Source organism: Ailuropoda melanoleuca, chromosome 10, assembly GCF_002007445.2.
Source record: "Ailuropoda melanoleuca isolate Jingjing chromosome 10, ASM200744v2, whole genome shotgun sequence".
NCBI classification, from domain to species: Eukaryota; Metazoa; Chordata; class Mammalia; order Carnivora; family Ursidae; genus Ailuropoda; species Ailuropoda melanoleuca.
Window position 1 is genome coordinate 110,335,148 of NC_048227.1, and position 9,710 is coordinate 110,344,857.

Sequence of the window (9,710 nt, forward strand, 5' to 3'; positions counted from 1 at the left end):
CCTGGGGCGCCGGGGCCGTCCCTTCTCCAGGGCAGCCTCTTCCTGCGGAGGAGCCTCGGGGGGCGGGGGCCGGGGGCACGGTAGGAACGGGGCGGGCGCGAGCAGAGGGCAGAGGGTGGCGAGAGCAGCGGCAGTTTAGGGAAGTTTGGGAAGAAGGTCTGACACCGGCAAGCCACCGGCCGAGGACGGCGACTCTGCGTCTGGGAGCGCAGAGCCCGCATGCAGGGCAGGGCTGGGGGCGAGCGCGGCGCCCCGCGGGACCCCGGAGTCCCCACGCCCACGGTGTCCCTGCACCTCTCCGAGGCCGCTGGTGGGGGCGGGGTCTGGGGATCGATCCCCCCTCCCAGCAGGGAGATCCCGACGCCTCACAGTAGTCCCCCAACCCCATCCCGCGCGCGCGCACACACACGCGCGCACACACACACACGTCCTTCCCGGAGCGATTCTCGACTACCACCACCTTTCCTGGGTGTCCAGCCCCTCTCTCCTGGGTATTCCCCCCTCGGCCTCCCTCCGCTTGGTAAAAAGTGAGTTTGGTGTGTGTCGTTCGCGTGGCTGTCATTAAGGCACTCTGTTATTGTGCGAGGCTGAATCAGTGGTTCTTTGTGCGCTCAGCTGTATGGTAATGCAGACCGCACCTGCTCCCCGCACAATGCCGAGAGAAAGAGCTCCCCTCCGCGCGCGCCGCGGCCTCTGCAACAATGTCCGGCACATGTTCTAAAGACCCTCCAGCCCGGCCCCCCCAACCCGAAATCTTTACACAGCCATCACCTTATTAGGTTTTTACACGTCCATCAGACACTAGAACTTTTGTTTTCATTTTTTTTAAGGGAAATGAGTTTATTGGGAGGGCCGAGAACACACGTATCACACAATGAATTATCTAAATTGCTCTCATGCTTTCAGGCTCAATGCAGAATTAAGGTGGGGCATAGACTCCTACTCTGGCATCCAGCTTTACGCTGGGCACACTTCGAGGTCTCTTTCCCAACCCTGTCTGCGCCTCCTCAACCACCCCCAGCACCTATGGCAGCTTCGTGAGGATGGAAGGTGTGACTGTTGGAGTAAATGTCACTCTGTTTGCGGCACAGCCCCAGGGCTCCTGGCCACAATGGCCTCGCTGCAGGTGCGCTATGGCCACCTTATTGGTGGGAGCTGGCACTGTCCTTACAAAATGTGATTTTCGTTGCAGCAGGTGTGGAGATCACAAAGTATCGCCTTACGCACAGGAAGAGGGAAAATACCAAGTGAAACCACTCTAAACAGCAATCTAAAAATCCCTTGGTGAAGTCAGCCATGGCCATCCCTCTCTGGCTGTTGGGCAACAAGAACCTTGATTCTTTGGCTCACTAATACCTGTAAAGTTTCTGGATTGACAGATATGTACGCTTTAGGTTTTCCACTGCTGCCTCATAGAGAAGCAAAGAATTAGTCGAAAATAATGTGCAGGGTGAGGTGAGAAAGGCAGGCTTGGACTCCACCAGAACCCCCTACTGTTTGGTTCGGAACAAATGGAGACTTCAAAGATACTGCACCCCCAGGATGGTGGCAATCCCAGTGTGGCCACCCTTTGCGGACTTTGTAAGGGTGTGCTACATCCCCACAGGGCTGGGTCAGCATGAATCCTAATTTAATCTTGCCACCTAGTGTCAGCATCCTTTTTTCACTACATCCATGTTTCCTCTGAAAGCTAATTTCTGAGAACTTTGCTCTCTACAGCATAGAAGCTGGTGTGTGTGTGTGTGTGTGTGTGTGTGTGTGTTGAGAAAGAGAGAGAGAGAGATGGGGGCAGAGAGAAGGATGGGGGGGTGAGAGGGTTCCAGGAGCAGGGGAGCCACAAAAGAAGAAAGGAATGTGAGCTCTAAATCCTCTGTGCCTCTGAGACCAAGAGTAGATTTCAGTAAGAAATGAAATTTCAGGAACCTTTTAATTAGAAAATGGAAGTGGGAAACAGTCTCATTTGAATGCCTGTTTAGAAAACTGGAAATAAAAAGTTCCACGCGCAAGGGCTTAAACCTTGGGGGAAAAAGACTTGCCCCAAATCTCTAACAAACCCCCCTCAGTATCAAGTATTTGTTAAATTGACGTGGCACAGATTTCTCGATTACGGCGGCAAAGCGGAACTGAAAGGCATCGTAAAATCCATCAGAATCCTGCCCAAAGCGCTCATTCTTTTCCAACTTAATTTATGCCACGCGATTCTGTATTGGGGAAATCAAGCAGAAAGCCCTTTTCTTCTCTTTCCTCCTCCTCCTGTTCTTTCCTCTTCTTTCTTCTTCCTCCTCTCTCCTCTTCTGTCCTCCTCCTCCTCCTCCTTCTCTTCTCTCTCTCTCTCCCTCTTCCCCCACCTCATGCTGGTCCCTCTCCCCCTCTCCCTTTCAAAGCTGAGCTAACGGGAGACTGTTTAACTTCTGTGTTTCTGTAGGGGCCTGTTGTAGTTTAACTCCTGCACACCAGTAGCTGAGATGAACAAAGGAGAGACTCGAGGTCCAACTATTCATCCTTTCTTTGCACTTTAATTTTCATTGATTGGGAAGACAAGGGGAGCCCTTAGGGATTCAGGCTGAAGGGGGATGACACGCCTTTAGACGCCATCAGCCCCCTAGCCAGCCATCTGCTCCGAACCAAATGGCGTTTTTTCACTCCCTAACTGCATGTCTCTATACTCCCGCAATGAAGCGCTCTGAACCCCCTAAATGCAGGAGGGAGCTTAAGCTAGAGTATGTTAAAAGCCTTGCCTCCACGTTGGCCCCAGCAGCCAGATTCCCTCCTCCCTGCACACCATAAATCCTCACCTTGCTCATTAGGAAAAAGCAGGAAACTTTCTTTTAAATACTTTTTGATTTCTCAGCAAATTTACTGTACAAAGTGAGGCTCATTAGGGCTTAGAAGGCACCCAATCCATCAGACACAGGAGAGGACAGAGAGATTTGCCGCCTGGTGGTGGTGTTTTATTTTTGCCAGGCGTGCATAGCTCATAGCCTAAATAAACCCAGTGGCTAGGGTAGGCTCAGGTTGTATGATCAGAACCATGGTCACAACAACTACAGCTAAGTTCTGTTTACTGAAGACCCTGATTATTTTCCCCACCATTTTATTTGGGTACTTGGGAATAAAAGCTCACAGCTCCCATTTTATAAAATTAAATATGCCAGTCCTCAGTAGTGGTGTGACCAAATGCCATGGTCACCCAAACCTGATTCAATCCCCTTTTGCCCAAAGAAAGGTTCTATTCTTAAGGTATGTGTGTGGTAGGGGTTGTGGGTAGAGGGAGGAGGGTCAGGGCAGATTGCAAAAAACAATGCCCAGAATAGGCTGCAGACTAAGCCAGCCACAGGTTCAGTTTTCTGTGTAAACAAGCCTGGAGACTGGAGTGGTGTTTCTGTTTTCTTAGACCAACTGAATACTGTATACCCAACAGAGAGGTTCTCTTATTCCTAAGAAGAATTAAGGTCCTTGTTCTGAACAACAAAATAAAAAACTTCCAAGCAGCAAATCTGGTGTTGATCAAACATGCCAGGTTACCTGAAGAAGAAGTGGGGGGGGGGGAGGCCTAAAACATGTTTATTAATCGGCATACATCCCCCACCAATACATCCTATCTACCATCCCTTCTCCATCAGTCACAGTTTGGGAATCTTTTTTTTTTTTTAAACCATACAATGCTATTACAGTACCATTGACTATATTCCCCCTGCCGTACCTTCCACCCCCTGACTTATTCCACAACCTCCCACAGCGATTTGGGAATCCTAAAGTGGGTAAAATCACAGGGGAAATGACCAGCTTGCTGTGAATACAGAAAGCTCTTCGAGGTATGTACAGTAACTCTCTACCTGTATAGTGCAGCTATTATGGACATTTACTCCTTACTGCTTAAGCTGTCTTCAGAACCACAGCCCAGAGTCACGTGAACATTTCCAAGACACACACTGACCCCAGTGTCTATACAGATTTGTTTAGACTTGAAGGAGCTATGTGTGGATCCCTCTAGTTGAAGGTACATTCTGACCTAAGCCACCATTCATACCCAGCAGGGAAAAAGAAGGGGGGGCGGAGCGGGCTCACATTTAGACACCGGAGGCTTCCCTGTTGCTGGGGAATAAACACCACACCTCAAACCCAGTGAGGCCCCATCCCATAGCTTCTTCTGACCTCCTTGGCGGCAGCCCCCTCAAAGCCAGAGCTGGCCCCACAGACAGCCAGGACAGCAACCACTGCCCCAGGTTCATGTCGGGCGGGCCGGGGTGGGGGGTGGGGGCAGGAGGACAGAGCCTAGCGGGAGAAGCAACGGCCCTGACAGCTTCTCCGAAAGCTTTCCCTTCTAAGCGCAGTCTGGGCTGCTGGAAACCCCTTGAGTGGGACGGTGGCCCGGCCTTCCCTGTGGGGCAGGGTCATGGCGTGTCATATAACCTTTCCTTTTGAATGGGCCTGGCGGCCGTGGCGCGGAAAGGAAGGAACGTCCCAACCCCACGTGGTTGGTTTGTTTCGTCTGGTTGTCGGGGTGCCGCGCACCGGGGCACCCCACCTCCGCGGGCGCGGGGGCGGCGGGTAGAGGCCTCAGGTTTGCAGCAAGTTGCAAAGGCATGTGCTGATTTGCATGAGAAAGGGCGAGTCGCGTGCTCAGCTGGCGGCCCCGGCGCAGATGACGGGTCCCCACCCCCCGCGCCGCTCCCCTCCCCCGCCCAGGGCCGCGGCCGCCGCTTCCCGAACCCGCGGATCATCTGCTCGGGCTGTCCCGCGCTCATCTCCATGACAAAGCTCGTGTTTACCTGGCCCAGCACCGGCGGGCACGCCTTTGTCCCGGATCGGATGACCGCGCAGCTGCTCCCGCCGCCGCGCGCCCGCCCCGAGTGGCCCCTCGGACTTGCAGCGATTGAGCGCGCCAGGACCGGGAGGGGGTAGTGGGCCCCGGGAGGGGCTGTGCCGGACGCTGGCGCAGTGCCGGAGGGCTTCCCAGAGGTGGTGGCGGCGCCGGGTCCGGCGCTGGTTCCAAGCAGTGTCTGTGCGGGGTCTCAAGGGCCAGGCGGGCATGGACGTCACCCCCCACCCCCGAGCCACTGGCAGGTGCGGCGTGAGGGGGCGCAGGGCCACCCCGCGGACCCAGGTGGACCGTGGGACGGTTCCACGCCAGCCGCGTCCCTGCAGCGGGGGAGGGGCCCTTGAGACTACCCCGAGGGTTGGCGGGGACTACGGGCACTGCGGCGGGGCCTTGGCGCGCCCTTTGTGCACTCCCGGAGAGGTGCGGCCCCTGGGATCCCGGACGCGGACGCCGGGAAGCGCGGCCAGGCCTAGGAGGCAGGCCACTCCCTATCACCTGCATTACCGCTCGGTCCTGGGCCCACGCGTCGCACCTGGAAACTGCAGCCTGGGACTTTAAGGACAATGAGGAGGGGAAGAAAAGGCGTCGAGGGGCGCCTTCGGCCGGGCCTTTCCCCAGGCCTTACTCTCCCAGGACGTGCCCCCGCCCGGGGAGGTCTCGGGCACCTGTCGCCTGGTCCCTGGGGCGGCCCGTCAATCACCCGGCCGGCGGGGGAGGGGGCGCGCGGGGGCTTAGGCCCCGCGCCCCAAGGCTTTAAAACGGAGTCCCCCGGAAACGTGGCGCGGGCCCTGGCTCTCCCCACGTAGCGTCCCCGCAGGACCAGCGCAGCCCGGGGCCGCGGCCGAGGAGCCCTGGGTGAGGCGAAGCTTTCGAGCACGCTGTCCTTCCCTGGCCTCCCCACCTCCCCTTTTCTGTGAGCATCTGCCCGGGGAAGAACAGATGTGGGCACCTGCGGTGACAGGCCGCATATGTTCCATCCTATTCACAGGCATTCAGACGTGGCCACAATGAGCAGCCTTTGTGCGCACAGTCACTAAATATATTAATCTGCACTCCCCAGAGCACCGGGCTGTTTAATTTTTCACTAGCAATAACATCTGATCTAATCCTTAAATCGGCTCCCAAAAGCCTGCCCTCCCGCCCTCCTTTTTTTTTCCTCTTTTTCCCCACCCCCTCTCCCGAAAAACGTGTGAAGCTATTCAACCTTCCACCTGTTGCCTGCTGAACTGGGCGTGGGTTCTCGCAACATCTGATGTTGGTTCGGGCAGGGGGTGGGGGGCGGGTGAGAGCGACTGTTTGGGGGACGCTGTTGGGCCACATGGGCATAGCTCAGGCATGTTTATCAGAAGGAAAATAAACACAAAGTGCGGAGTGCAGCTCCCCAAATGTTGTGCAAACAAAGAACGATAATTATTAAACAGCTTCTAGCCCAACCCAGCATACCCACCCTTTCTGTGGGAGCACCCTTAAAAATGTACATGAAGTCCCCATTTATCTTTTTGTTTATTAAACTCTAGTGGTCATTATAAACACCGGTCAATAGGCCACACAGCCAAAAGGTAACATAAATCTCAGATGTAAGACTTAGATTTTTTAAGCAATTTTGTTGCATGACTCTTTTATCTTAGCATCCCTTATTCTGTTTTGATTTGTTTTCGGCCACAATGAGTCCTTTAGTGCTATTGTGGGTGTCACAATGCAGACGGACATCAGGCTGTGAATGAAGACAGAGGCAGTTTAAACAGAGCAGGCTCTTTCTTTCCTTCCCGTCCATTGTAATACGAATGGGCCTTCTGCACTCGGCTGCTAGGAGACCGGCTTTGCAAAGCCCTACTCCAGCAAATGGGCTGGAGAGAAAGGGACCCCAATAAACAGCCTAAGTATTGGAGAAAAAAAAGAGGGGACAAATTTAGGCAAATGTCTTTTCACTTCAAATCAGCACATTTCTTAATCTCAAAATGTAAGGGATGCTTTCTTGAGCTGCATTCCTTGCTTTTCAACAGTTTCCTCCCTGCACACCATTAAATTACTAGTCCCTCCCCCCCGTACCACCTCCCAGGAAACAGAGTGGGGGCAGCACTGGCACTCCATCAAGGTTTGCTTTCAAAATACTATTTTCTTTTAGGAAAATGGGAACAGGGCCGTGGCTGTTTATCAGTCATTATCACTAACAAGTAATGACTGTAAAGTGCTTTCAAACTGTATGCTGGTCCTTGCTGCTAGGTATGAAGGGACATGATTGGTGAGTCTGGATTTATTTTAGGAATAGTAACAAACTTTTGTTTCTTTCAATGGTAGTTGGAACTGTTCCTCTTTACATTAGTAGGTTAAAAAAGGCAAGAAGTATAGCTGTTTTCAGGTTAAGGGCCCAGTGTGAGTGTCTTAGGAATGACCCACCACTACCTTCATTTCTCAGGGGCTCGAACTAAGTCATAGGTCACCCCTGAACCAACCACAGTCAAGGCAAATGGGAAAACCGAGACTGGCTTATGGACATCACTGTTTACAGCGGGGGCCATGGTCAGACCTACTTACCCAAAGCACACGGCATTTACTCATTTATTCATTCATGCACTCACCTGCCTTAAGGGCTAGAGGTCCAAAGTCAAGTTAGACCTGCTTACTGCCACTATGTGCATTACACAATGAACAGAGAAGCCTTCCATTTTCAGAAAGATTTTGTATAGGATTAACATGTCTTCCCTCAATGTTTGATAGAATTCACCAGTGAGGCTACATGGGTCTGGAGTTTTCTCTGTTGGAAGGTTTTTACAAGCAAGGGGAGCAGGAGAGGGAGAAGCAGGCTCCCTGCTGAGCAAGGAGCCTGATGCAGGGGCTCGATTCCAGGACCCCCCCCCCATCATGACCCCAGCCAAAGGCAGCCGCTTAACCGACTGAGCCACCCAGACGCCGCTTAGATTTTCTATTTCTTCTTCGGTCAGCCTCGGTAATTTCTTTGTTTCAAGGAATTTGTTCATCTCATCTAAAGTTGCCCAGATTTTAACACTTCAGTGTAGGTAACCCTTCAGGGTGAGTAAGATCTGGGGTCCCATCTTCCATCGTTAGTGTGTGATCTTTGTCTTCCATATTGTGGTCAATATGGCTTCAGGTTCATCAGTTTCATTGATCTCATCAAACAACCAGGCTTTCATCTCACTAATTTTCTTTGCTGATCTAGGCAGGAAATCAGGGCAGTCACCAGGATTGTTTTCCTTCCTTCAGGAATCTCCATCCTCCACTTACTGTTTCTACTGTCTGAAAATAGTAATTTCATATATTTTGTCTAGTTTTCTAGTTGTTTAAAGTGGAAGAACAAGTTCCGTAGGAATTGCCCCTTCATGGGCAGAAGCTGAAACAGGATACTTTCAGCAGCAAGTAACAGGAAATCCTAATTCAACACTCCTACCTATAAGGAAAGGACATCATCAAATAGAATTAAGAGGTAGAGTGGTCTTAGTGTGACTTAGTTTTTGGTTCAACCACATTGTCCAGGCACAAGGTGCCCTCCATCTTTCTGCTCCACTGTTCTCAGATTGTTGACCTAAATGTTGGGTTAGCTCCCTTCCATGACTGCATGAAGGCTGCTGGGGCCCAGAAGTCACAAGTGAACATAATGATGACCAGTAGAGGAAGAGGCACACTTTCTTTCTGTATGCCATTTTTACCAGCAATAAAGCACTTTGATAACATTTAAGGTGGATCAACCCTGTAGTAGTCGGTATGTTGTTATGGCTGTGGCTTTTTTCTTTCCCAATTTTTGGATGGTGAATTATTATTCAAATAAAACCATATGAACCTGGGGCGCCTGGGTGGCTCAGTCAGTTGTGTGTCTGCCTTTGGCTCGGGTCATGATCCCAGGGTCCTGGGATGGAGCCCCTCATTGGGCCTCCTGCTTCTCCCTCTTCCTCTGGCCCCCACTTGTGCTTGCTCTCTCTCTCTCTCTCTCTAATGCTCTCTTTCTCTCTCTCTCAAATAAATGAATAAAATCTTAAAAAAAAAACACACACACATCAACCCATGTGGCTGTTGCATTCAAAGAATTTCAGTTCAGCATTCAGATAAAATTAAAGCTAACTCCAAATAAATGTTGAAGGCTATTTGTTACCAACAGAAACCCGCCCTAATCCTGTCCTTCCCAAACTCATTTCACGCTCCATGTTTCTTCTCTTTCTCACAGTTGATGTGAAGTCTTTCTCTTCAACATTTTACTCTCCCTTAATTCCCTTCTCCCTACTTTCTTTTTTTTTTTTTTTAAAGATTTTATTTATTCATTCGACAGAGATAGAGACAGCCAGCGAGAGAGGGAACAAGCATGGGGAGTGGGAGAGGAAGAAGCAGGCCCACAGCAGAGGAGCCTGATGTGGGGCTCGATCCCACAACGCTGGGATCACGCCCTGAGCCGAAGGCAGAAGCCTAACCGCTGTGCCACCCAGGTGCCCCCCCCTTCTCCCTACTTTCAACCTAGTTTCTTTTTTCTTCTTCCCTTTCCTATTTTTCTCTTTTACGTAAATCTGCCATCCCAATTTTAGATTCTCCCCCAAACTGATGTATGTTCATTCTTTCCTTTTCTTTCTTTCTTTTTTTTCTTTCTTTTTCTTTCTTTCTTTCTTTCTTTCTTTCTTTCTTTCTTTCTTTCTTTCTTTCTTCCTTCTTTCCTTCCTTCCTTCCTTCCTTCCTTCCTTCCTTCCTTCCTTCCTTCTTTCTTTGAGAAAGGGGAGGAGGGGCAGAGGAAGGGAGAGAATCCCCAGCAGACTCCACACTTAGTGCAGAGCCTGACCCAGGGTTGCATATGTGACCCTGAGATCATGACCTGAGCCAAAAACAAAAGTTGGACACACGACTGACTGAGCCACACAGGCCCCCCTCAAGCGGATGTCTGATGTGCACA